This window comes from Neomonachus schauinslandi, chromosome 9, assembly GCF_002201575.2.
Source record: "Neomonachus schauinslandi chromosome 9, ASM220157v2, whole genome shotgun sequence".
Lineage (NCBI taxonomy): Eukaryota > Metazoa > Chordata > Mammalia > Carnivora > Phocidae > Neomonachus > Neomonachus schauinslandi.
The window spans coordinates 30973391-30996789 of record NC_058411.1 but is presented as its reverse complement, the minus strand read 5'-3'; the positions used below and the strand labels follow the sequence as shown (position 1 = coordinate 30996789).

The 23399-nt window shown below is 45.3% G+C and overlaps 1 protein-coding gene across 1 annotated transcript in view; it reads left to right on the top strand.

Moving 5' to 3' along the window:
- Positions 1-2649: 2649 nt before the first annotated feature.
- The window catches only part of SUSD6 (sushi domain containing 6), a 92201-nt gene continuing 71451 nt past the window's right edge, over positions 2650-23399 (top strand). Inside the window, exon 1 of the mRNA XM_021679745.2 lies at positions 2650-2906. The gene's annotated coding sequence lies outside the window, so the exon portion shown is untranslated. The remainder of the gene's footprint in view (positions 2907-23399) is intronic.

The window sequence follows — 23399 nt, the reverse complement described above, 5'->3', positions numbered from 1 at the left end:
ATTGGTTGTGGCGGGGTAAGAGGGGTGTAGGGAGTGCCTGCTAATGGGTGTAGAGTTTCTTTTGGGGATCATGAAAATGTTGATTGTGGTAATGGTTGCACAGCTCTGTAAATATACTAAAACCCATTGAACTATACACTATAAATATGTAATTATACATTTAAATTGTGATTGTATGGTATGTGAACTGGATCTCAATAAAGCTGTCAAATTAAAAAAACCAAAAATTTATAACAATTTTTAATTTAAAAAAATGGTTCTTCCCGCATTAGAATCTCTAAGTCTAAATTATTCTTAACCCTCATTTTAAGAATTATCTTTTCAATGGCATAAAAATATTTAATCTAGGCCAGGAAATATCACCCCAATGTTGCAGAAAAGATGAGCAAGACCCATAGCAGAATGTAAAGAGCCTTTTGCTCAGTTCTATAGGAGGCCGGGGGAATTCAGGCAGGCAGGGAAATGGGAAGAGACGAGAGGCTGGGGAGCCAGCACTTACAAAGGGAGAAAAGAGACTCACCCCTGATCCTGCAATATAAAGCAGAAGGAAATAATAAGCTAAACCGAGGCTTGTCCAAAATGCCACAGAAAGGAAGGAGAGTTCCGGAAAGGTTGCAAAGGGTAAGTGGGGAGGACATTCCAGTAGGCACAAGCTCTGAGATGTGAAAGTAGGTGGCCTGTGAGAGGTATGCAGGTGGTATCTGGGGTGTGTGGAAGGAGGGAGGGGACTTGGGACAGACTGTAGATAGCATTGGACACAGCCCTTGCTTGGGAGTTGGATTTCATTCTGTGGACACTGGGGGGGCCCAGGGGAGGATTTTTAGGAAGTGAGTTCAGACCTGCAATGAGTCTCAGAAGCCATTTTACAGTGTGAGAGGTGGTGGGTCTTGATGAGGTCACCGAACTGGTTAGTGGCAGTACAAAGCCAGGGGCTCCGATGCCCGGCCTAACCTCTATTCCATTATACCAAGCTTCCTTTGTAGGTAATCTGCCCACCTTTTCTTCTCTCCATTTGTCTTCTCTAATTCTTCCCCCACGCTTTCCCTTGTACCCCTCCCCCCTCGGCGCTTCTCCCCCGCTTTGGGTGTGCCTGGGGTGTTCCTGCAGCCCACACAGGGTTGCTGAGCTCTGTTGCAGGCCCAGGCCAGCCTAATACTTGCTTTTCAACCCCCTGGTGATCTGGGCAGTGCAGCCCCAGCAGAGAGGGGAAATGAGCAGGACGGGAAGGATGCCCAGCAGGAAGGCATGGAAGAAGGCAGAGCAAGGACAGACATATGGAAAAGGTAGCTATAGCCACAGGTTCTGTGGCGCCCAGAAGGGGAGGATTCTCTTGGGGATGGGTGCCTGTGCATGGGCTGGGGAGGGGCACTCTGCTTGTCTGGTTTGAGCTACCTCAAGGACATGCCCTGTTAATTCACAGCACTTTTCCACAGAACCTACTAGAACTAGGTTAGGTGAGAGGTCCTGAGGGGGAGTATCCTGTCCAAAGGGCATCTTTGGAGGAGGGGCCTGCCTGACCCAAGCTGCAGTAGGCCGAAGTCTGTGGGTCCAAGCGCAAACTCTGGCACTGATTCTCAAGTAGGAGCTCCGGGAACATTTATCGAGCACCTCTGAATAGGCACTGTACAAGGTCCTGGGGCACAAAGATAAAGTCACTATCATCACCATCAATGGGCCACAAGCCCTGTAAACACACAAACGGAGGACTTACCTCCCAGGGCTGCAATGAGATCACCAACAAACGATGTAGCGATACAGTGCACAAACTGTTCGCATAGTATATGCTGGAAAACAGCCCAAAGAGGCAAGGCTCAGGATGGGAAATAAAGTTAGGAGTATGGCGTGGTTCTAGCCCCGACTCTGCCGATCCTTGCTCTTAACTACAGTTTTCTCAACCTGGAGATCTGTCCAGTGCTTTCGATGTGCTGAGAACTCACTTCGGAATGCTTCTTAAAATAGATCCCCGAGTCCGATCCTAGCTTTCCTGAATCAGAATGGCTGGAGGCGGGATCCCAAATCTGCATTTTTACACGCACCTACCCCCTGGGGCAATTTCAAGCTTGGTAATCGACGCTACACTGTTTGAGAAGTACTCCTTAATAGGGAGATGATGACCTGCATCAGCCGGTAGGTCTGGTAAGCGATTCAAAAGCTAATAAGGGAACACGCGTGAAAGCGCCCTGTGAACCAGGGAGCAAACCAATTATTTGCAAATAATAGTAATCCCATAATCCAAATAACATCCAAAAATTCCACAAAATAATAATAGTAAAAGAACTGGAGAGCGCACTGCAAACGCGGCGCAGGCCGAGTGGGTACCACGGCCCGGGCCACTCAAGCGCAGTAGGCGTGACTGTCCCTTTAAGCGGTCCCCCACGCCCCCCTTGCCCCCCTCGCCCCGCCCCGCCCCGCCCCGCCCCGCCCCGCCCCGCCCCGCCCCGCCCCGGCTCCGGGCTTACCTCCCCCGGGCCGTGCGGCCCCCTCCGGCAGCGCGTGCGTGCTGGCAGCCGTCGACCGGCAGGGCCTCCCAGTGGGGCGGTCCCGGCGGCGCGACGCCGGCGCTTGTTGCGTGCGCGCCTGACCCCGCCCCTTGTCCGCCCCTTCCCCTCCCCCCTCCGCGCTTCTCCCCCGCCCGAGCGGTACAGCTGGGCCAGTGACGCGGGAGCCGCTGCTGCCGCCGCTGCCGCCGCCGCCGCCGCGTTCCATTCTCCTAAGCCGGCGACAGCCTCGCCCCCCGCCTCCCGCCGCCTCCTCCTGCAGCGCCGGCCAGCGCTAGCCAGACAAGGGCAAGCAGGGCCTCGCCTAGACCCGAGAGGGTTGCGGGCGCGCGCAGGCGGCAGAGCGGATCCCGGCGCCGCGGAAGCTTCGAGCGCCCCCCTCGCGGAGGTCGCCGCGCGGTTCCCGGGGTGAGTTGTCACCGCGGCTGGAGGGCGGCAGGGCCAGGCATTGTGTCACTGGCGCGCCCGGCCGGCTGTCAGGGGCGCGGGGCCGGCGCGCACCTCCGGGGGGGTACGCCGGGAAGCCCCGGCCGGCCGCCCGGCGTCGGCCGCTGTGTGCGCCGGCCCCGCTGTCACCCGGCCGGCCGCGCGCGGGGCCGGGAGGGCGGCCGGGGAGGCTGAGCGGGCAGCGGCGTGGGCTGTGCGGAGGCCGGGAAGAGGTCCGGAAGGCCGGTCTGTGGCCGGGACCCGGGCGCGCCGCTTGGCCTCGCCCGGCGTATGGGGGGGTCGCGCTCCCTGGCGGGGAGTCAGGGCGGAAACCAGACTTTGTGGGTCGCGGAGAGAAGGTAGGCGGAGGCCCCCTTTCTTATTACTGTTATTTCCCCCTCCGGCCGACCATAGCTGCGGGTTCTGCGCGGGGCAGGGTGGCTTGGCGACGGTGGATTTCCTGAGGAAATCTTGGAGTCTGTGTGGGAGCATTGGAGCTTTCTGGAGCCCCCGCGCCTCATCTGCTCTTTAATCTCAAAAACTTTACTTGTTATCCGGGCTGAGACTCACCGAAACCACTTCCTGTTTATATATGTAGACTTTCTTTTTTACTCCTGGTTTTTAGGGACTCCGAATAATAGTGTAGGTGTGACCCTCCCTCACAGTTTGGCGGTGGGGTTGCTGAAGTGGAAGGTTACCTGTAATGAGATTAGCATGGGGTGGGGGTGGGACCGTAAGACCCAAGACGAAAAGGTCGTCAAAATCAAGTCTTTGGCTCGTTAGGGGGAAGTTCATGTCTTGGCCAAGAGGCCTAATACTGCTGTTCCCACAGAATGTACTGTTGGTGGCAGGGAGCTCGCTGGGCTTTGTTGCTCTTGCTAACTGGGCTTGTGTGTGCTCTGCACAGAGGTGCAGTAAAACTACCCAGTTCAGTTAACTGTAGGCATTTACTCCCCCTTTCTAGATCTGCAGAGGTAGAAGTGTGTCTTTCCAGCCTTTGCAGTGGTTAATTCATTTCTTGCTCTTTTCATTCCTCTGGTTTAAAATATATGTATGAATGATGCACACACACACACACACACACACACACCTTTTCTGTTTTGGGAATTCCACACCCAAATTGTCACCATCTAGTGGAGGCTAGTATAGACATGTTCTTGGCGTTGAGTTCTGAATTTTCTGGGCTTTGCATTTTTAGCTAGATGCATATTCAACCAGAAATGAAAATTTGGGTAGGTCTACTTCCCCCTCAGTAAAGGAGGTATTTAATAAAGCAACAGTAATAGCAATAATAGGAACAGTTCTCGAGGACCGTGTACCAAGCTTTGTGCCAAGAACTTTACTTTATTGATCTCATTTAATAACAGACTTTTGTGGTAGATATTGTTATGATTCCCTTTTTTTTTTTTTTTTTCCAGTTGAAACCGAAACCAAACAAATAACTTGCCCAAGGTCACAAAAATAGCTATGGTGGAGCCCACACTTTATCTGATAGATTATACTGTTAGCTTCTAATTTGCTTACCATTTAGTAAAATTGAAACTGGAGTCTTTCTAGAAGTTTTTCAGGGCACTACTTCTTCAAGCTCTTTTTCAGATCTTGAGCATCCATAATTCTCCAAGGTACACACTTATGGTATGTGCACAATATTAATTTGTTTATTCATTGTTTCATTCAGTTTTCCCCAGTATTAATGTGATACAGAATGTATGCCAGGCACTGTGCTAGGTATTAGGGATACTGCAATGAGTAAGACAGAACACAGCCGTGCCATCATGGAGTTCACAGTCTTTTAAGTCCGTGTATTTTGGTTTATGTTGTTAATTTTAAGTTGTGACCATTTGCTGCGTAAGGACCTCCTGTCCAGTGAGTTAAATTAGAGGACACTACTGGTATGAGGACTGATAGGTAGGACTTCCTGTCCACAGAGTGACTTGGATACTATAGTAGAAATGGCATATGAAACAAATCCTCACCTGTAGTTAGATGGGGACAGGTCCCTGTGTGCTCAGAGTAGGGCTGTCTCCCCTCCCCCCCAAATATTTAAACCCCGAGACCAAACCCAGTGTCAAACGGCACAGTTCAGCTTATTTGCTGAGGCCTGCCTTCTCAAGGCCCAGAATTTAGGCAGCAGAAAGGAGAAGAAAGGTAGAATGAGGTGTTGCAGATGCCGCTGGTAGAGAAGAGACCTCAGCACTTTGTTTGGTTTCCTGGCAGGTCTCCATCCTGTGGTGACTGAACTTGTGCTCTTATGTAATGGTGCATCTCCTGGCAGGGGATTTCCTCCTTTGCTGTTGCTGGGGCAGCAATTTCTACAGCTACCCTCCCACTCCATACACGTATATGCACCCTCCAAAGGTAATAATTCACCTGGTTTTTTAAAAGTAAGAACTGATTTCAGGTTTATTGTTACTAAGCATTATTTCACTCCCTCCATGCTTTTCTATAGCCCAGAGAAAGACCTGCTTTATGTTTTACATCGTTCCTTATGCACTTTTCCCATATCCTTAGCTGTTGTGACAACCAGGTAACTATAGTTGACTCTTAAAGAACACAAGGTTAGGGATCCTGACCCCGATGGAGTCAAAAATCCATGTGTAACTTTTGACTCCCCCAAAACTTTGCTAATAGCCTGCTGTTGACAGGAAGCCTTAGTGATAACATAAACTGCTGGTTAAAACTTACTTTGTATGTTGCATGTATTATATGCTGTATTCTTACAATAAAGTAAGCTAGAGAAAAGAAGGCTCAGAGAATTATAGCATCTTTAAAAAAAATTATTCACATAAGCTTCCTCATTTCTGTGCTGAAACAAGTGAACTGTGGAGAAGTCTTAGAGCTGCTTGTGGGCAGAAAAGGAAGACCAGAGAGTAGATGTGCTGTTTTCCCCCTCTACTTCCCCATGTACCAAGAGACAGTTCACTGAGACGCAGCAGGACTACAGTGCCTACTTACAGACTTGCAGTGCCCACTTGAAGGCCTGAATATCAGCAGGTCCAATGGTAGTGGTTGTGTAATTGCCATGTGAAGCATTTTACTGAGCTCCTGAATTGACATGTGATCTTCTAGTTGAAGCTGACAAGCAGGATTCATTTTCCCTCTTCCATCTTTCTGGATAGTAAGGAAGTCTTGTTTAGGGATCTTCCCTTAAGCAGTGGGGGGAAGAACAAATAGAGGAAGAAGCCCAGTGCCTTATTTTTTTAATATTTGAAAGCAGACCTGAGTGTTGAGTATTAGGACAGTTGGGTTAAGGGTAAACATTGGAACAAATGCATATATGATAATAGAGACACTTTCGGTTTCTGCTCAGGATGGCTTCAGTCTAGGGGCCACCCATATATCCCACCATAGTGAGATTTCATTTAGTGGAATGGTTTTTAAAAAAATTAATATTCTTAAGTTATGTTGCCACATTGCAGGAGACTTGGAAACTAGAGCAGTGAGAAATGATGCCTGTAATGTGGGAGAGCTATTTTCATATCGGTGGGAATGAAGGATGTAGCTTGAGGTTTGGGGCTGGGGGTTTTGTGATGAGTATTTGAAGCTGCAGCAGCTCTGAATCTGAGACCAGTGAAGCAATTCCAGGACAGCGTGGGGGTGACTGTCCTTGAGCATCAAGATCTGTTCACTCCCACTCTGGCTGGGATTCAAGGCAACAGCCATTGTTCCCTTGGATGCTTCTAAGTTCGTGAATGTCTTTGTGTAAAACCTTTATTTGAAAAAGTAGAGGCACTGGGGAAAGAGGTACCTCTTAAAAGGCTTAGGTTTTAGCAGCAAAACCTGTCAGGCACCTGTGGATGTTTCCTTTTTTTTGTGCTCATGTGTGTCTGTGATGGTGTCCTTTTTCTTTCCCTTTTAGTCCTTTGGCCTAGAAACCAGCAGGGTTCCTCTGTTTACTCTCTCATCTTCTGATTCTTCCCTGAGTGTGGAAGTCTCCGCTCTGCTGGTAGACCTCTAGTGGTACTGAGCTGGGTCACTTCGGCTGTGAAAGGCCACCTGGGCTTCTGTCAGGGCTTGGGGACACTTGAGTCTCTGTGAAGGTACTGGTATAGTAACAGCAGAAAATGCCCCGGGTGTAGTGAGACTTGGACAGGTTTCACAGGCTCCCATGTGGCCTCTGATGTATTCTCCTTCCTGGGCCCTTCTGTCTCAGAAAAGGAAAATAGCACCCTTGAAACATCTGAAGGCTGCATGCCAAGAATTTATGCAGTATTCCAGAAACAGGATATTACTGAAGTGTTTTCTCAAGCAGAAACAGACATAGTTCCCTGTTACTGTTGCCAGTGTTAGTAGATCCCTAAAATTACCTGATAGCAGTGTGCCCTTAAATGTACTCTTCCCTCCCTGTACTCCCCCCTCCCACACATGTGTGCAAGTGTTAGACTTTTTCTTTTTTTCGTAGAGCCCCATTGCTTGATTTGGGGAAAGTTAGCCTGGGTTCCGATGACAGTAATAGGTTCTCAGGGGTTTGCAGACAGCAGAGGTGGTGACTGACAATTCTTTATTACTCAGAAGAGGATCTTTTGTGGTGAAAAATTCAATGACTCAGGATTCTTTTCTCCTGTAGTTGGAGATTTATACCTCAGAGAAGAGGCATAAATAGGGGCTCTTTCCCAGCCTCCCCTTTCCAAACCATCCTTTCTTAAGGAGGGGGAAAGTCTCATCTTTCCAAATCCAGCCTCCTGTCAGCAGTGACTTGCCTTCACCCACAGAAGTTTAAGATCAGAGCATGAAGTTGGCCTGTGTGTAGACTCCCTCTGCTAGACTTTTGGCTAGACTAGGCTTCGGCTTCTGACAAAGCCAGTAAAATGAAACTGGCTTCTGGGAATGGGATAGGACTGTTTATCCCATTCTTCCTTCTTTGGGCTCTTCTCAGTCGATCTCACTCTAAGTGGGTGGAAGTTTTAAAAAGGGAACTTGAAAAAGAGAATAAGGTGGTTTTGCTTATTTTGCATTTTAAGTGGTAGCCTAGGCTAACTGTCTGAGGGAAGACTGGGGGGCTGCTTTTTTTTTTTTTTTTAATTGTTAACACATTGGGGACAAGATTACAGAAAGCTTGCAGAATAGAGGGGGAGAAAAAACTCACCATGATTCTACCATCCTACCACAAACATCATTTCCATCTATTCTATGCTTTCTTTCAGTTGGGAATCCCTGTACATTCAGTTTTGTATTTTTTTTTTTTCATTTAACATTATATCATAAATATTTTTCTGTAATGACATATAGCCTTTATAATTATTTTTAATGGCTTTGTAATATTCCATCAACTAGATCAGCTGTAGCTGACAGCTGTCATCATATTCTAATTTTAGAACATTTTCATCACCCTAAAAAGAAACTCCCTTAGTAGTCACTCCCGGTTCCTCACAATCCCTGTAGCCCATGGCCACCCCTAATCTACTCTCTTTCTCTGTAGTTTACCTATGTGGACATTTCACATAAACAGAATCATATAACATGTGGTCTTTAGAAGTTGGCTTCTTTCACTTAGCATAATGTTGTTGAGATTTATATTATAGCATGTATCAGTACTTTATTCCACTTCTTTGCTAAATAATTTGTTGTATAGATATATCATATTTTGTTTATCCATTCATCAGCTAATGGACATTTGGATTGTTTTTTGTTATTATAAATAATGTTGCTGTCAACACCCATGTATAAAGTTTTGTGTAGCCATATGTGTTTATTTCTTAGGGAGATATTTTATTTTATTTTTTATTTATTTATTTTTTTAAAGATTTTATTTATCTATTTGAGAGAGAGAGAATGAGAGACAGAGAGCAGGAGAGGGAGGAGGCTCAGAGGGAGAAGTAGACTCCCTGCTGAGCAGGGAGCCCGATGTGGGACTCGATCCCGGGACTCCAGGATCATGACCTGAGCCGAAGGCAGTCGCTTAACCAACTGAGCCACCCAGGCGCCCTCTTAGGGAGATATTTTAAAATCTACATCCATATTTCTACTTTGGAGTTAACATTTTGGTTATGCAGTTTGTTTGGGGAAGAACAGTGTTATGGCAAAAACTTTTGATTATGTGTTGTTGAGGATATTGCCCTGAATTAAGAAAAGATGCTACCAAGAAAAAGAAAAAAATGAAAGGAAGAATTATGTGTGTAAGAATACAATAGCATTGTTTCCAAATCTTAGGTGCTGAACTTTAAAGAGTAGTGGGAGTTTACAGATGCAGTAGTGCCTACATTCAGTGCACATGTACTGCTGCTTAAAAAAAAAATTTTTTTTCAGCATGAAGCCTCAGTTCTAAATTGCAGCATTGTGTTTTATGGAGCGAACTTTACCATGAACCCCACAGAGCCTTCCTTATCAAATGTAATTTATAGTTCTCAGAATCTTTTCCTTTTCTTATGAAACATTCCATGCCAGGGTTCTGTGCACCTGCTTAGAGGTTTCTTTTAGGCTGGGATGGAGAGCCAACCATCAAGGTTGGCTAGGAAGGTAGGTCTAGGAATTTGGTCTGGTGTGAGAGGATTCCTGTCTACAGGTTTTCTTTAACCAATCAGTTTTTATTGTGGAAATGTTTTCTGACCCTGAAATATCTTTTCTTTCTTTCTTTTTCTTTTTCTTTTTTTTTAATTAAGAGAGAAAAGTGGGTGTGGGTTCCACAGTGAGAAATTGGGAGAAGGGAAATAGGAGCAGTAGTGTGAATTCTTTAGGGAATATTTTCCTGTCTTCCCCAGGCCTCAATTTTAGAAGTAAATGTTGACTTGTGATTATCTCTTTTCTTGATCTCTCTGTGGCTTTATAACCGGCTGGGACAGCAAAGAACCTAATACCGTACTGGCACACATAAGGCTCCCAATAAGCACACAGCCCCATATATTTTACTTCTAAGGGGAGCCATCTCTGTGTTGGTCCAGGTTCCAGGCTGAGGTTGGGAGTCACCTGAGGTCAGTCAGTGACAGCCTTGTCCGCTTCGTACTCAGCTCCTGAATTATTTGGTTGGTTGATAAGTGATTGACCAGGGATAGAGGATTAAAGTCAAAAGGATGAGAGGGCAAGGTGACCTTGAGGCCTTGAGCTGTGGATGACAAGGAATCAAAGAGTGATATTAGTGATGAGATTCTAAAAAGAGACATTTGAAGGGGAGGCCTGGGTTGAATGAAAAACAGATATAAACAGGGTGATGAAAAGCGGTTAACATTCACCAACTTCACTCTGACTGGTAGCAGGAAAAGACGACTGCTCAGAAACCGTGGAGGCGGGAGGAGGTGAAGCAAGGAGAGGGTACTAGAGGTTCTTCCAAATGTTTTAGCAAGGCTAGTGAAAACCAAACTGCAGGGCCCCTTAAGAATTTGGATCCAATACTAGAGTTACCCCTGTTAATTTTCAGGACCAGGTTTTTGTTTCTGGAACTCTGTCCATCTTTTAAAAGCCTCAGGAGGCATCAGTCATGCCCTAAATCCAACCTACAAGTGTGTATCTACAGTTTCGCCTTATTTACTTAATATATGTTTAGCATCCACTGTGAATCTGGTTGCAAACAAGGAAGTAGTAGTAGGATGGCTTGTTTCTGTTTGTTCTCCAGAAATGAGTTCTTTTGGGGGTGGTTCTATTACTTCTGGAATTATAAAATGTAATTGTGTGGGTCATCTCCTTTGAAGGTCTATACATGCTTTTGAAAAATCACATCTTTGAAAGAAGGGCAGCTCTCTACAAATGCTCACTGCTTTTCTTGGATATATGTGAGCAACAGCAGAATGAACAGATTTCAGAGCCTATGGTGTTAGTAAAACTTTCTGTGAATAGCAACAAGGTAGGTATTTTTCAAGCAGTGCATCTGAATTCACTTATTAATTGAACAAGTATTTATTGAATGCTCTTTCCCATTTAATCATCTCCCCGCAGGGATTCTTTGCAGCACACAGCCTAACAAATGTTCTCTAGTATTTATTTTGGTTTGTCTTTTTCACTCATAGATTTTAAGCCCCTTGAGGATGGAAGGGCTGGTTTAAGTCTCTGCTGTGTTTACTTTGCAGATTGGGCAGCCATATTAATAGCAGTACAGATTTCTTCATTTTACAGAGTGCTTTCATGTAAGATGTCCTATCATACTGTGAGGAAGATTTTAGTCCCGTTTTCCAAATGGGAAAGCCAAGGCCTTTGGTAACCAGTAGACATTTAGCAGCCACTGTGCTTGTAAATAGTGACACTGAGTCAGCTCGGGCTCAGGCTGAATCAAACATTGGTACCACATGCTGGGAAATAGGAAACCTCCTGGAATTGCAGACTTGATAAATCTTAACTTTCTCATGAAAAACAATACAACAACCCTTTCCTTTTCCCCCACCCCATCTCAGCATAGGTACTCTCAAGGTCAGTATGTTTTTATGTACAGTTGGGACAAAAATGTGGAAGCGTACAAAATTTGAAAGGCAGCTTTCATTTCCTAACTAAGGAAAAGCATTCCTATATTGTCTGAGGGGCTTTTATTTTTATTTTTGGAGGAGGGGAGAGGCCATAGGGTCAAAACCTTGGTATCTAGGAATCCATGCAGTTTGGGGGTTATTAGAAGGTCCAGTTGGGGGTAAGCCAGGGGGTAAGCCAGAGAAGAAGTTCTGAGTTCTTTGGGTCTTAAGGACTCGGTAATGGGGATTTTGAGCAACTCTGTAAACACTGTTTCCAAAAGGGGACTGTCTTCGCCTGAGAACTTGTGAGGGCTCCTGTAGGAACATCCTTCCTTTTTCTGCAGACAAGGGGATCTTGGGTCTCCTGTAGGCGAGGCTTGACCTCCTCTTCCCTATTGTCCCGCCCTTGTTTTCAGAGGCAAAGATGCGTCTGTGAGGGCAGGGAGGAAGCTGGAAGTGAAGGTCCCATCTCACCCAGGACGACTTAGATTTGGAGAAACATAAAGCAGTGCTGATGTTACTGGGGCAGGGTGTGCTTAGACAGCCCTGTCTGTTTATTCCATGTCATTGGGAAAGTGGAGGAGTAAGACTGGCTGTGAGCCAGGCAGTTTCCCCCTTTCCTTTGGTGAATGAAAATGGACGATTGTTTTAAGAAGTGGGTACTGAGTGGGAGGCAAGGGGAAGATAGCAGGCCTTGGGTTCAGATTAACCCTGCCTTCACTGTCAGCTCAGCCATTTGCCAGCTCTATGCCTTGAGCTAAGTTTAACCTCTCTGGCCCTCATTTTTGTCCTTTGTAAAATGGAGATGGTACTGTTAACACTATCTGTCTCCAGAAAGGTAGCTACCAAAATATTAATGATTACTTGCTATGGAGGATTTGAGGGTGTTGAAGGGTAACAGGAAAATTATAATTTCTAAAACTTCCTTTTTGTGTCATGTGACTTTGACTCTTGGCACATATAACTTAAAAGTACCCCCTCATGGGATAATTATGAAAATCAAATAAAACGGGATATTTATTTTTATTAGGCCATATCTTTTTTTTTTTTTTTAAGATTTGATTTATTTATTTGACAGAGAGATACACAGTGAGAGAGGGAACACAAGCAGGGGGAGTGGGAGAGGGAGAAGCAGGCTTCCCGCTGAGCAGGGAGCCCGATGTGGGGCTCGATCCCAGGACTCTGGGACCGTGACCTGAGCCGAAGGCAGACGCTTAACCATCTGAGCCACCCAGGTGCCCCCAAACTGGATCTTTAAAACCAGGTACAGTGCCTCACAACTGAAAGATACTCAAATGGCAGTTTATTTGGGGAAGAAGTGATATTAATTAATTCATGGTCGACCCTTGCTTTTGTAATGTTAAATTTTCAGTCTGCCTTATGTGGCTTTGGGTAAGTCTCTTTGTTAAGCCCCAGTTTCTTCAACTGAAAATGGGGGTTTATAGTAGTATCTACTACATATAGGGGTTTGGAGCAGACATATCAAGCGGGTAGCCTGGTATTTGGCACGTGGTTAGTGCTCAGTAAATATTAACTTTTATCAGCTGTTATCCTCACAGCTGTGCTGGAAGTGAGATGGAGTTAATGCCTGCTTCAGAGTTACGGAGAGTGAGGCACAGAGTGGTTTGGTGACTTGTCTTGAGGCCATGTTGAATTAGCAGCAGAAATGGCCTTCTCCGTTAACTGCCCTCCTGCTGGAGTTCACACCGACAGCCTCACAGCCCAGAGTCTGCTCCCCTCTCCTTCCTTCATTCTGGAAGACCTGCATAGGGATGGGCTCAGCTTCCCTAGGGGAAGGCCCCTCTCCGTACCACTTTGGTACTGCCTGCGACTTCCTACCTGCTCCATGAATAACTGTCTTCTGCCCGTTTATGAGACTGAATGGTTGCGCTGAAGTTAGACTTGGTGGGAAATAGGTTTTAAGCTTTGTGCTGTGGGCTCCTGTTCTGTATATTCACGTTTTGATGGGGGTGGGGGTGGGGGTGGGCACTGAGTGATTTCTACACAGAATTGTTTCCAGAAAGTGAGAGATCCTCATCACCAAACTTAGGGGGTCAGAGCTGAAGCCACCAGTTTTTCACTTTGGGATTGTACAGTACGCTTCTCACCCTTGCCTCTTTGGTTTTCTCTTCATCAGACTTCACAACATTGGCCTTGCTCCCTTCTTCATAGGGGTCATGAAGTACTTACCATCTGGTAAAAAATGCAGTGCAATGTCAAAAGTTACAGCCATCTAAATTTGCCTAGTGGCCTGGAAGGAGTATACGTATGTATACAGATTCTTGCACTTCATAGTTTTGTTTTTTTTTTTAATATTTTACTTGTTTATTTGACAGAGAGCGCAAGAGAGGGGACACAAGCAGGGGGAGTGGGAGAGGGAGAAGCAGGCTTCCCACTGAGCAGGGAGCCCGATGTGGGGCTTGATCCCAGGACCCTGGGATCACGACCTGAGCCGAAGGCAGACGCTTAACAACTGAGCCACCCAGGCGCCCCGCACTTCATAGTTTTGATGTTGTTTTCGTGTTTCAAATACACCCTTTTCCAAATTTGCATTTAGTGGTGGCTGGCAAACCTTGTATTCCATCTTTTTTGGAATGTATACTTGCTGTAGTATTGCATCCACATTGTATAATTCCACATCAGGGTCTGAAGGGCCCTGCTATTGAGGCAATCACTTTTCAGTACTTAATACCAGTCAAGTCTGTGCACCTCTAGACGAGTCTGCTCTAGATTTCCAGCCTGCTTTCTTTTCCTTATTTGTGGCTGCCTAAAGGCCTCTAGCGAAGTACATCAAAGTGCTTCCTGTTGGCTTGGCAAAAGGAAGATCCTTGGAGGAGCTTAAAGACCTCATGGAAAGGACCCTCTTAATCTAAGCTAATCGCAAAATGAGACTCTACAGTGGAGAAGCCACCCTGGCACCCACTTTATGAAAGCCCCTCTGAAATACAAGTTGTTCAGGCTGTTTGCCATGTTTCTATAGTATTTATCTGGTTTTTGAAAACAGACCTGCTTAAATTAATTCTGGTTGGTGTCTGGAAGTGAGGTGGAGCTTGTGCCCACTTCAGAGTTACAGGAAGCGAGGCACAGAGGAACTGGGTCACTTGTATTAAGGCCCTATGTTGAGTTAGCCAGGGTGATGCCTGGAAGATTTGAAGGAGATACTTATAAAAGAATGAAGCTCTGGGTTTATTTCAGGCCTAATCGTGAACTTGCAGGAGCAGCTTCCGAGCACCAGGGAGAGAGGAATGGCACACTGCCTTGGAGCTGTCATCTAGGATGCCACCTTTTGGGATCCATATTGTAGGCAGTCTCTGGCCTATGTAAAGTCGTGCCTGGGCCTTATCAGAAATGAACCAGATGGTGTTTCTAGTGAAACTGGCAGCTGTTCTTGCTGACAGAATTAATTAAACATTTTTACATGTAAATGTGGAATTATGGGAAGCTTTCTTTTGGGGTTTTAGTTGCATGTGAGACTGCTGCCCTTACCTTCCTTTTTAAAATTTTTTTAAAATTTAAATTCAGTTAATTAACATATAGTGCATTATTAGTTGCAGACGTAGAGGTCAGTGATTCATCAGTTGCATATAACACCCCGTGCTCATTATATCACATGCCCTCCTTAATGTCCATCACCCAGTTACCCCTTCCCCCTCCCCTCCAACAACCCTCAGTTTGTTTCCTATGATTAAGAGTCTCTTATGGGGGACACCTTGGTGGCTCAGTCACTTAAGTGTCTGTCTTCTGCTCAGGTCATGATCACAGGATCCTGGGATCGAGTCCTGCATCGGGCTCCTTGCTCAGCAGGGAGCCTGCTTTTCCTTCTGCCTGCTGCTCTCCCTGCTGTGCTCACTCGCTCTCTCTCTGACAAATAATAAACTCTTTTTTAAAGAGTCTCTTACGGTTTTTCTCCCTCTCTGTTTTTGTCTTGTTTTATTTTTCCCTCTCTTCCCCTATGGTCCTCTGTTTTGTTTCTTAAATTCCACATATGAGTGAAATCACTTGATAATTGTCTTTCTCTGACTTACTTCACTTAGCATAATACCCTCTAGTTCTATCCATGTCATTACAAATGGCAAGATACCACTTTTTTGATGGCTAAGTAATATTCCATTGTATACACATGTACTGCATCTTTTTTATCCATTCTTCTGTCGATGGACATCTGGGCTCTTTCCATAGTTTGGCTATTGTGGGCATTGCTGCTATAAACATTGGGGTGTAGGTGCCCCTTCGGATCACTATATTTGTATCTTTATGAGTAGTGCAATTGGTGGGTTGTAGGGTAGCTCTCTTTTCAACAGAGGCCTTTATTTATCCTTTGCTGGCCATAAGTGACCCTCAGCTCTGTGTCTTTCTGTCCCCTCTGGTTACTTTCTTCACCAAATGGGCCATTTATAGTGGGGAGGTATAAGGTAACCAGTCTTATCTCTAGTATAATTTGAAGGTTGCTGATGGGACCTTGTCCCAGAATGTACCTGCTACATGGTTAACCTTGGTGACTAAAATTTTCATCATTTGAGTCCCTTCCTTTGGGTTAAGACATTTGGATGTATGTAGCACGTATAATACCTAGGAACAGTGACAGTCAGAGTCACGAAACCCAGGAAAGAAAGAAGAAAAATGTGGAGAGTGGGACAAGGCAGGAAGTACTGAGTGTGCTGTGTGCCAGGTACTGTGCTAGGTGCTGTACTCTCATGGGCTTGTCTTCACTTTCTAGATCAGAAAAGCTCTAAAAAGTTAAGTACTATAAATTACTCTGTTGGCGGTAGAACCAAGGCTGGAGTGATTCCAAAGCCTGTGTTTTTCAGGGCAGATATAATATATGTGGGTTAGAAAGTTGGGGTGGAGGATGAGGTGGCGAGGGAGACAGAGAACGAATACCTGGAGAGAGGAGGTCAGGACCAGGTAGGAGCTGCCGTGGAGGGATGCATGGGAGTGGATGGTCCTGGGTGAAGGTCTGGGAAGGCGGGGTTGGTGAGCAAAAATAAACCAAAGTGGAAAGAAAAAAAGGTTGAGGTATCACTGGGGTGGGGGGGGGTGCGTATACTGTTGAATGATGGCAGCTTTTCCCTCAGGGATACTCTGTAGGGTTTATTTAGGGTCTGGGAGACCAGATAGTCTCTGTATTTAGGCAGGTGGCAGTTGGCCCCACAGGAAGCCTTTTAATCCCTTCCTTTGGGTTAAGACATTTGGATGTATGCAGGAAGAGAGGGTATTTATAGACTGGCCTGTACTCTACTGAAAGGCAACTCCCATTTCATTTAGGGAAGGCAGCATTGTTTGCCTTTGAGATGCCGCATTTATGGATCCCCATTTGGCCCAGCAGGAGGGGCGGGTAATGCCCCGTTATATTATCCTGGTTCCCTGCTGCCTCAGAGTTGTGCACGGACGCTTCGGCCCGTTTACCTCTAAGTGACCTCTGGCTGCTCCCTTTCCTGCAAATGCTTCTTCTCAAAGATGAGTTGGAATCAGGACTGGGAAAGGTGGCCCTTTTGTCTCTGTGTTCAGGGTAGCCAGGAATTCCCTAGAATAATGATTCTAATTTGTTCCCTAGCTCCTTGTCACAAGGCTAGGATTGCTCTGTTGATAGCATGACCAAACCCTACATTCAGTCCAATTCAACATTAATTTATTGATTCATGCTAGTATGTATGGGGGTGGAATACAAAGATGACTGCGACAGGTCTCCAGCTCCAAATCTAGGGGGATAATGAGTTCTTCCTTATAGCAGAAAATGCTCATACACTTTCCGTCTTCTCTGACTGTTGTGAGGACTAATTGTAGCAATAATCAATTGAGACTGCTTTGAAAAGTAGAAAGCTCTAGATTCACGTAAAATTTTCTTAACATTACAAGGTAGACTCATAATAAAAGATAACGTGTATGGAGTGCGTTCTACGTGTCAGGCACTGTTCTAAGTGCTTTATTTGTATTAGCTTATTTAATCTTCACAGCAACTTTGAAGTAGGTTGCTTATACCCATTTTATGGTTGTGAGAATTAATGCCAAATTGGATTAAAAAAAACCTTTCTAGGTTGGCATGGCTGGTAAGTAGCAGAAACAGCCTCTGTTAAGACCTTGTGGAAATCCAGGAAGAGAGGGCATCCTACCCCAAGGGGAGGCAGCAGCCAGGACTTACCCTCAGAGACTAGAAAGGAGCAGGGAAAGGTCAGCCTGGTGCCCAAGAAAGCATTAGCATTTCTACACAACTTCATTAAATTACTGAAATCGGTTCTGAACTTGGAGCCATGTTTCTTGTATAGTAATGCAATTGAAATAAATAATTTAAGCCAAGTAGGAAGGACAAAATTGGTGAGCTCACATATGTGGATGGGCACTTAACTGACAGACTAAAATACAGAGAGGCCAACCCTAAAGCAAGTACATCTTTACTCAATTTACAAATGAGTGCAAAGACCCAGGCAACGTGCTTTGTGTTGGGACTTTTAAAGAACAAACATTAAAAAACAAACAAACAAAAATGAATTCTTCCCCTCTCAGCTTTTTTCTTTCCTTTTTTTTTTTTTTTTTTTAAAGATTTTATTTATTTATTTGACAGAGTGAGAACAGGAACACAAGCAGGGGGTGTGGGATAGGGAGAAGCAGGCTTCCCGCTGAGCAGGGAGCCCGATGCGGGGCTCGATCCCAGAGATCCCAGGACTCTGGGATCATGACCTGAGCCGAAGGTAGACGCTTAACCCACTGAGCCACCCAGGCGCCCCTCTCAGCCTTTTTCTGTCGAAGTTTCTATTAGGAATATCTGAATTTGAACACTAATACGCAGTGTATCCATCTTTGGCCGTCATTTTCCAGAGAAATCAAGCTCATTTTTGAGTCACCTTCTGGCCAGGTTATCTCAGCTGTGGAAGATTGGGAACAAACATATATGCACATCATGGAGAGGGCAATCTCTCCATTAGATGCAAGTCTGTAAAGAGCTCTGGGAGTTAATGTCTCTGAATTCCTGGTTCAGTCCACTCCACTCTTTCAACAGCTTTTTTAACATGCGGTGCCTGTCTCATTAGCAGTTCAGGGGAATTAGCCTTCAACATCTGATGACCTAGTTCCCAAATTTGCAGCAGCTTCAGAAGTTTCTAGAATGCCCCAAAGCAGTGTTTCTTAAAGTGTGCTTAGTTAGAATCACCTGACCCACCTTACACATAGGGAATCAGTTCCTTTGTGGGTGGGGTCCTGGCGAATGACATGTAAAGAACTTCCTTCTGCTCAGGTTCTGAAGTAGAGCTTCGAAGCCAAGTCCAAGTCCACCTCGAGAGGGTATAGAGCTGCAAGCGGCAGTGTGAACAGTCTTCACGGCTTCCTGTTTTCTTTTATAATGAATGGGAATTTTGCCTCCTCTTCCATAATATATCCAGGATCATTTTAATATTTAAAATGAATTACGTTAATCTAATATGGATTCAATGTGAACCTCTACCGAGATTGTGTGCTTTGGGGTGAGACTGCTTAGTTTGTAAGCTTGGTGTCATGAATTGCTAACTATAATGACCTTGGGCAAGTTATTTAACTTCTCTGTGCCTTGTCTAAAAATGGAGATAGTCATAATACCTACCTTTTAAGGTTGTTGTGAGGATTAAATAAAATATTGGATAGAAAATGCTTAGATCCATGCACAATGCAGTCAAGTGCCAGTTAATAATAATGATGCTATTATTACTGTTCTGAGTGTCCATGTCATTGGGAGTCTGACCACCCCAGTTACAGAAACTATTCCTTCAGATTGACAAAACATCCCTCTCCTCCGTGACACAGCCAGGCCACGGGCTTATAAAAAGGCCTTTTGCCATCCATAAGAAGCCTAAACAGAGCACTGGGAAAATGCTTTGCCATAACAGATCTTCTCAGATCACACCCTAGTTTTATTTTAGTTGTTTGAGGTCCCTGTGTGAAGCATGACTGTGCTCAAGCTGTCAGAATCTGTCACGGGTGGGAGGGAAGTGTTTGTTTAGAAAATGTCAGAGAATCCACCAAGTTGCTTTAACCAACAAGTGTTCTTCATTCAATCTGCACTTTTCCCTGCTTTGTTCTTGTTTAACAGGGAAGAGGGCTAGATTGCACTTTCCCTTTGTAAAGTACACATCTCAAAATTCATTTTCCCTGTTAACTTGTTTTTAAAAAACTTGGGAAATCTCAAGTTGTACTTATTTCTTGAAGAAAGTTTAGGAAGTGCAGGTACTAGAGTCATGGAGGGAGAAAATCACCTGCGATTTCCCTTCCACCTCTCACCCCTGTTCCCCTGTTACCGTGCTCCTTCTGTCTAGGATGGTCAGGGGTGGCAGAATGGCCGGCAGGGTCTTGGAGAGAAGGGCCACATTTCTGGGAGCCAAGGTGGCCCTCCTGTGGCTCAGCCTTACAGTGGGCAGCCCCACTTTGGGACGAGCACTTGGCCACGCCCTTGTCCCCAAGTGTCCTCTCCCTTTCAGAGCAGTTATGTGGAAGTCCAGCTACTTGTTTCCACTCTGCTGTGTGTTCAGGCATTTGTGGCCTGGTTTATGTTTCTTCTCCTCTCCTGATTTTGTGCTCATTTTTCACATAGACAGGCGCTGAGGGTTCTTGGGCCTCTTTTCTCTGTAGGAACTGGTACTGGCTCTCAGGGCGGATGCTTCTCTGTCTCATCCCTGTCTCTCACTAAATACAGCTAGGGAGGTTCTGCCTAGGAGGAGAACTCATTGTGTAAGGAGAACACTGCCTCAGGGCTTTTTAAACATAATGCTTCCTCCCCCTTTCTCTTCTTCCCAGAATAAGAGCTGCCAGTAAAATTTTAGTGGACCATTGAGATATATTTATCACCATTGTGATGGACAGAGGAATTGTCAACTCTTCTCCTTATCGATCCCCTTCACCTCCTTGCAAATAGGAATTACAGGAAATCACAACTAGCTTAAAAGACCGTGGGCGGATGGGAAGATGGAATGTGTAACCCCCATTCCCAGAAATAGGAGAATGGCTGAGCTGAATGACCTTAGCATTTGGCGGTCAGGAGGAGGGTGAAAGCCTGGCTTGAAATAATGTCACCATCTGGGAATTGAAACCCACGTCTTCCTGCTCTCTGACTTCTTTGTCATAATGATTCCCCTCTCTGATCCCCTCCTTTCTAGTCGGTAACCAGCCCCTGCCAATTCTTACTTCTGTAGGTTTTTGTCACCACTATCCTGACCAGACCTGATCGTCATCCTGTCTAACCTCTTAGGCTGCTTTGGTCTCTCTTGCCAGGTTCATCTCCCAAGAACATTGTTCTTATCTCGTGAGATTAGGTAAGAGAATGAAGCCCTGAGTGTGTGGGAGGTGGTATTAACCATCCCTTTCCATGGTGGCAGTGCCCTTTGAGGGCAAGGACTAAGTATTCTGGTGCCCCTTACATAGTAGGCTTTTAATAAATACTTGTTCGGTTGGCTTAGGTTGTGTTTCTTGCTCAAGAACGTTCATTGGCTCCTACTGCCTGCTCATCAAGGCAGAATTTCTCTGCCTGTTTTTCATGGCTGTACAAACTGGCTTTACTATAAGTATCCAGTTGAATACTTAATACTTTGTGGAATAACTGGAGTCTGTGAGGGATAGATATAGGGAAGCCCTAAGAATTGTCCCATGCCCTGGAGAATCTCAAATGGGATTTTTTTCTTTCTGTTTTTCTCTGATTCTTGGCCTCTTTCCCTCTCTTTTCCCCACCTCCTCCTTCTCCACCCCCCAATTTATATCTTGCTTACTTCAGCCTTCCAGCCTGAGAAATTCCTTCTTTCTCCATACTTATTCAGCTCTCAGATCTCCCTCCCTCCCTCCCTCCCTTCAGGTCAGATATCCCTCCCTCCCTCTCTCCCTTCCTCCCTCCCTCCCTTCCTTTCTCTTTTTTTAAGATTTATTTATTTTTAGAGAGTGTGCACCTGCGCAGGAGAGGCAAAAGGAGAGAAACAGACTCCCTGCTGAGTGCGGAGCCCCATGTGGGGCTCGGGGCTCCATGTCATGATCCTGAGCTCTTGACCTGTGCCGAAGTCTAAGAGTTGGACGCTTAACTGACTGAGCCACCCAGGAGCCCCTCCCTTCCTTCCTTTCTCTTAAGGTCCTCTTTGACTGTCTTGGTTCAGACCCTTCCTGGTTTTTGTTTTCATTATTTTGTCCTTTACTTACAAGTAGCTACTGCTTGTTCTTTCTTATTTTCTAATTATTCATACCTCACGATTTTATTGCACCCACATGGAATACTGAAATAGATACTCCTGCCTTATTGTGTGCCTTGATTGTTTGCTGTCTGGGTTTGCAGCCTCCCCAGCTACCCTGAAGGTGGGGTGGGACCTGTGTCTTCTGTGCATTTTGTAAGCTGTAGATAAAGGACTGACGGGAAATGATGCTGCATGGGGTAGACAGAGGTGACCCATTAGAGGTGAAAGGTGATCTGACAGTGCTTTGAGAGTGTAGTTCCTAGCAGAATTCTGCAGGGTCTGGAGTAGAATAGGGACTGGAGGCCCAAAGACCATCCAGGAGAAGTTCTAGGGCTCTGGAAACCAAGACCTGGAAGGGTCAGGCTTGTCACCCAAGAGTTTGTCTCATTCTGAGATTCCTACATTCTCATTTCCATGGTTCACATGGAAAATGTGCTCATACTAGAAGGTTACCAGGGTTCTTGGGGAATTGTGAGGCCAGATGCCTGTGTGGTGAATCTTCCCAAAAGGAGGATGGAAGGTGCCTGGTCAATAGGGAAGCTTATAGCTTAAAAAAAGACAATTAGGGGCAACAGTGAGCAGACCTGTTGGACTCAGGATTTGATTTATTTGTGTTAATGGCATTTGTATTGATTGAGAAATTTGGGGGTATGAATGTATTCTGCAAATACAAGCATTCTCTTTTTTTGCTTTGTCACTGATGGGGCTTATAGCTTATGTTGCATTTTCCCTTCTAACAATAGAATCTTACATGAAATTAAAAGCAGTGTCTTCCTTTTCTGACTTCGGCAGAATTTTAAGCATCGTGCCTACCCTCTCCTCAATCCCCTTTTATTTCTCAGACCCACCTAGGACTGTGTAACAGGTTAGTTACTAATATGGCTGTGGGCTGGGACCAGTTTTAGCCAGCTGAATTCCCTGCAATCCAGTTTAAGTCTGTGGGGCACTTCTAAACTTACTGGAATTTGAGGTAGGAAGTGTGGTTGCAAAGGCAAAGCCATTTAATTGTAGCTTATATGAAAATAAAACCAGTTTGAATTTTCTTCTCACAAACTTTCTGTGAAACACCTCTTTAGATCTTTTATTTTTGGCAAATGGGTTTCGAGGTGGCAGCCTCATTACTGTTGGATGGAGGGGTATAATAAGCCAGTGGGTGATTTCCCAGAATTCTGAGCCTTTGAAAAATGCTATTCTTTTTGAAAAGTAATAAGTGCAGAAGCCAGGCTGCCTGTTTCCGATTTATTCCTTCTTCTTATCCTGTGCTCAGCTAGTAAATACTGTGGTCTCAGTCTTTCTAAAAACAATGGCTTATATTTGCTTAAATTTCTATAACAGTTTAGAAATGAAATTTAGCCCTTTGATGATGATAATGGCGATGATGGTGATGATGATGATAGGCACTAAGTAGCAGATACATTGAGTTGTGAGCTAGTTCTTTCCAAGTCTCCTGGGAAGAAAATCACTAACTCACTATATGTGAAGGTCATGGTGTTGAGTAGAGGAAGAAACAGCCTTGAGTATAGAGAAATCATCTGCCCAAAGGTTATACTTGAGAGAAGTACTTTGAATGAAGTGTGTTTTCTGTTTGGATTGGGTGTGTTGTTCTTTTGAGAATGCTTTTTACAATGGTATAATGGTTCCTCTGAAACTCATAGCAGGATTCTTTTTCTACCCTCTCCTGTATTTACAGCTGCTTTTTCCCTAGGGGAGCATTCATCTGTTTTAAAAAGCAGAGAGAGAAAACAAGAAGTTCTGTCAGTGATGTTTGGAAATGAACTGCATTTGTCTTTCAGGAAGGCAAGTTCTTAAGGTTTGCTGTTTGGATGAAAGAAAAGGAACTCTGGCTATAGTGTTATCCCCCAGCGCGCGCACGCACGCACACACACACACCCCTCTCCACCCAGAGGTTCACACACACACACACACACACACACACC